The 5,230-nt window shown below is 48.7% G+C and overlaps 1 long non-coding RNA gene across 1 annotated transcript; it reads left to right on the forward strand.

Moving 5' to 3' along the window:
• Positions 1-2,033: 2,033 nt before the first annotated feature.
• On the forward strand, positions 2,034-4,533 carry LOC144106712 (uncharacterized). Its single transcript, XR_013309099.1, has 2 exons — positions 2,034-2,179; positions 3,665-4,533. It is a non-coding gene; the product is annotated as an uncharacterized LOC144106712 (long non-coding RNA).
• The last annotated feature ends 697 nt before the right edge of the window (positions 4,534-5,230 follow it).

A 5,230-nucleotide genomic window follows, 5' to 3' on the forward strand; every position in this document is an offset into this window, starting at 1 on the left:
AAGGTTGCGCATTGAAGGACCCCAGTTGGGGTTCCTCTTTCGAGTGACGGTCGGCGAACAGGCTGTGCAAAGAGAGAACAAAAAGCCACCAGTTTAGACGGTTGACACGATATATCATATGAGCCCCAGGACAACTTTTTTTTTGACGGGGAAAAAAAAGAAATTGGTTTTTGAGGAAAGAAATGACCTCACATCTCAGTGCACGGATACCCGAACAGCGCCGTAAGGGAAAGAATGAAGGAGGAATTGAAGGAAGAAAGGAAGAGGGAAGTGTTGCAGTGGAGAGCTCAGGAATATTTTCGACCCTGGGGATTTTTAATGTGCACTTCCATCGTATAGCATACGGGCGTTTTTTGCGCTTCGCATCCATCGAAACGCATGCAGCCGCCGCGGCTGGGTTCGAACCTGGGCAGCCTTTAGTAAGCCCCGCCACGGTACGTGGCTTAATGGTTCAAATCAAACGACACCTGAGGTGTCGGTTCACTGCGCTCGATACTGAGAGGAGGACTGAGCACTCGTGTTCGATTCCAGCCACGGTGGACTAGAGCTCGTTTAGAAGGTTCAACACAGAGCCAACGAGTGAGCCCTCCACAATCCAACCCAATCCAATCCGTTTATATTTAGGTTTGGTCGTGTTCACTTTTCTTCCTGGCGCGCAGTCGCATCCAACCAACGTGAGGCCGGCAGCACCGCAAACACTTTTGCCCCTCGTAGGTACGTACAGCGATGAGTACTCCTCGTCGCAAGCGGTACCGTCAGTACTTGGAGCTCGGGCAGCCGTGGGATGTGCCGAGGCAGACGGCGTACAACAATGAGCTGAAGAGAGCTCGACGCGCTCACGCTAGCAACGTGGATAGTGTGACACAAGGCGACGAGTCCGACCATGCGCACGGAAGCCGATGTTCAGACAGTTCCAGCCACTCAGGAGACGATACTAGCTGTGTTGATGGCAATGAAGCGCCTGACGATTTTTTTGATTGCCACGAACAGGCAATCGGCGATGTCGATCACCCTGTCGGATCAAAACCAGTGGAAATGTGCAACAACGGCCACCCTGCGAACGAAGACGAGATGGCGTCGGTCAGCGATGTAGGCGGGAGTGCCGAAGACAGCCCTCCAAACTCGGGCGAGTCGACATCGTTCACTGACGTCGGCGAGCGTAGCGAAGGCGGCACTCCCAACACAGATGAATGGGCATCTTTCAGTGAGGCGGGCGAGAGTGGCGAGGGGGGCCACCCAAACGAAGAAGAGCCAGCGTCATTCAGAGAACGTGATGAAAACTTCAGACGTTATTTCGAAGATTGTGCAAAAGAAACCCTGCCCAATCAGGCCATAAACCAAGCACAGACCATCCTTCTAATTTTGACGTGCCTTGTGCACGCAGGCATCTCTTGGACCCAAGTAGAGGGGCTGTTGAACCTCATCAACACGCTTTGTGGCAGTGACGTGTTGCCTGACACCACACACATGCTTAGGAAGATGTGGGAGACTGAAATGGATTCCCTTCAGGTCCACTTCTTTTGCCAGGTATGCTTTGGCTACTTTGGAAGCAAAGGGAGGAAGGAAACAACACACACATTCACATGCATGCATTGCAACACCACGCAGACGGTGCGGCGGCTGATAGCAAGAGGCGATTTCTTTCTAATTTTCAACCTGAAGGAGCAAATCTACGACATCGTTTCACAGTACTCTGGGTTACTGTTTCACCGCTTGAAGCAAATGGCCTCGACTGTACCTTCCATGTATGCAGATATCACAGATGGGCGGCTCTATCGAAGCACAAGAAGCCAACTGAAGGCAAAATGGAGTGACCTGACAGTCACTATGAACACAGATGGATCACCTGTTTTTAAATCCAGTAAGGCTAGTGTATGGCCTGTTCAACTACTCATAAATGAGCTGCCTTTCAACATTCGGTTCCGTAATGTAATTGTGGGGGCACTGTGGTTTGCGAAGACCCATCCTCCTCAACATCTATTTATGAAGGCGTTTGTCAAGGCGTTTAATGACATTGGCACCATAGTGTGGGAGCATGCCTCTGAAACTGTGCTGTCTAGACTGACTGTGGCATGCTGCTGTGTCGACTCGCCAGCCAGGGCATCTTTGCTTAACATTAAGCAGTTCAATGGATATTTCGGGTGCTCCTGGTGCCTGCAGAAGGGAACTCCTGTCGATGGTAAGCCATTTATTTTGGGGAATCGGGCTTGTATTCATATTAGCTGGCATTGTGGTCTACCAAATGCTTTTAAACTAAGGGTCCTTTGTATTGTATGCTGAGCGTCAAACTTGCTTAACCTGTACATCAGTATTTTGTTATATTTTAAAAACTAGTAATTTTATTGTTTTTGCACTGTTTGTTCATGGCACAGGTACGTGTAATTTGTGCGAGGCAGCCACCTGCATGAGTGGCATTGGCAACATAATCATTTGTATGCACAGTGCCTGACATCGTGGCATCTGCTCTTGTACACTTCTCTTCACACTTACTAATAGCATTATGAGGCTCAGAAACAAAGTCCATGTTATGAGAAGTAACATGTATTGAAAATGCTTATTAATGCAAGTTGACTTCATCCTGTCATTGCTCCTTGAATATTAAGTTTTCATTATTGTAGGGTGTGCAATTTACTGGTTGTGCATAGTCTGACATTGAAGATCTAGATACAACATCCTTTGACATAAGGCAGGACACAAGATACTTACCATGATTGCAGTCTTGCACTGCTAGCATTGTTTTCATGTTTAAGGCAACTCAAAAAGCTTCATGTAGTACACATGGCCCTGATGCATGGCATTGAAGCCTCATAAACAGGCTGGTGACAAATTTAGTGCTGTGATATAGCAGTGCACATATTTAAAGGGGCTCTAATAAAGTTGCGGTATGCCTGGGATGTTAAAACACGCTGCTTCACGAATATTGTCCAGCAAGAATATTTTAATGCGCTTTGTAGAAGCAGAGTTATCTGTAGTTGAAATCTAAAATTTCAGCGTCTTCGCACCTTTTCCTCTTCTCTCATCACTTTTTGTATGCTGGAAGGTCGACGCTCCTCCACCGACCCCAATTCTGGGAGCGGAGCTTCCTGACCTGCCGGAGCTGCGCGGCTTAGTGGCTGTGGTCACGATAGCGGCCTGACGTCTCAAAGAATGTAACCAATAGTCAGCTCTCAACTTTCATATGCAGGTGCAGGCAATGGAGGAGGATGCGAACATTAAAAAGTCGGCGGGAAGGTCTCCTCAATTTTATGCTGCGTGTAGAAGTGTAATTTTGGGTCAGGTTTTCGTGAAAACACAGTGCACTGATTGAGCGAGTTGATGCACTCTCCTCGGAAGGTGTTTCAGAGCCCTTTATATAAAGTGGCTGTAGTGCACTGCATGACAGAGAATTTTGTTATTCCATTGATTGTGAGTCAATGTTGTAGCACAGGCAATCGTGTATTCATATTTACTGAGGTTTTATTTTACTTTAGCAGCTGCTATGATTTTATTGATAATGATAGCCTGGTTGTCTATACTCACAATGAAGGCACAGCAGAGAATGTACACAGCCATAATGGAAGGAAAGCAGACAACTGCGTTCGCTCTTTTGCAGTCATCTGTTCTGTTTTTGCACCATGATGCTGTAGTTTTGTAAGTGCTTAATTCCTGTGCCTGTCTCTTGCAGGCACGATTCGGTATATCCAAGGAGCTGAGCCAGCAGCGCCACGCACGCACACTAACATGCGTCAAGACATGCAGTCTGCCCACAGACAGCGCCAGACCGTGCGTGGGGCGAAAGGACTTTCTCCACTTGTGAGCCTCCAAGGCTTCAATCTTGTGTGGGGTCTGCCATCCGATTATATGCACTGTGTTCTTGAGGGGGTACGCAACAAGTAACCGAGATATGGCTGACTGCTTTTGGAAAGCCTTTTTATATTGGCAGGCATGTTCATGAACTCGAGCATCGCATTCAGCAACTGAAGCCTCCGATTAAGTTCTGCCGATTGCCTAGACCAATTTCAGAGCGTAAAAATTGGAAGGCCACTGAGTGGATGTTCTGGTTACTGTATTATGCTCTCCCTTGCTTAAGGGATCTGATCCCTGAAAGGCACCTAAATCCTTTTTCATTATTGTGTCAAGGCATTTTTCTGCTGATTCAGACCTCCGTGAGTAGTGTTCACCTCACTGAAGGAGAGCAACTGCTGTCATTATTTGTGAACAGGTTTTCCTTTCTGTACGGAAAAAGCAATGCCTCATTTAATATGCATCAATTGCTGCATCTTGCTAAAAGTGTGGAAACGTTTGGGCCTCTCTGGGGAACCTCCACATTTCCATTTGAAAATGGAAATGGGCAACTGGCAAGACATGTTACTGATGCGTCGTCGGCAAACCTTGGCTTGACCACGTGATCACAACGTCACCTCACCGGCGGGCTATAAAAGGGGCTGCCTGAATAAATCGTTCCTTCTTGTTGTGTCATTCCTGCGTGATGCTATACTGCAGTGGCGACGAGATAGCGCGCCGGCGCTAGGCGAACTTACGTGCGCAAGAATGAGTGCCGGGCGGCCACCGGAATTCGCGGATGCAGAAGGTACGTGGCCTACGTATCGTGTTCGGCTGGAGGCTTACTTCGAAGCCCATAGCATCGCGGAACCAACGAAGAAGCGAGCGCTGCTCATAGCTTCGCTCACAGACAGTGCGGTGCGAGTGGTGCAGGGGCGGTGTCATCCAAAACAAGTGAATGAGTTGAGTTACCAAGAAGTCGTCCAGCATTTGGAAGACCACTGTGCTCCGCAAGTTAACGAGATCGCTGCAAGTTATGCTTTCTTCAGGCGATCGCAAAAAGACGGGGAGTCTGCCCAGGACTTCATTGCGGAAATTAGGCGGCTAGCGGAGAAGTGCAACTTCGGAACGTCCCTGGAGCGCATGTTACGGGACAGAATTGTGTGCGGTGTGCAAGATGAAGACGTCCGGCGACACTTACTGACTCAACGGAAGCTTACACTAGAAGAGGCGGAAGACTTTGTTGTCTCGGCACAGAAAGCCTCCCAGAACGCCAAAAGCATGCACTCTTCAGAGCCAGGAGAGGTACATTTTGCCCGTCAAAAGAGTCGTTCATCGAAGCCGCGCCCAAGGCTGGAGAAGTGCGATACATGGGGCAGGTGTGGTGGCGAGTCGCACACCGAGGCGGAATGCAAACACCTTCACGCGGTGTGCTACCGGTGCGGCAAACGAGGACATCTGCGCCGAA

The sequence above is a fragment of the Amblyomma americanum genome, chromosome 10 (genome assembly GCF_052857255.1).
Source record: "Amblyomma americanum isolate KBUSLIRL-KWMA chromosome 10, ASM5285725v1, whole genome shotgun sequence".
NCBI classification, from domain to species: Eukaryota; Metazoa; Arthropoda; class Arachnida; order Ixodida; family Ixodidae; genus Amblyomma; species Amblyomma americanum.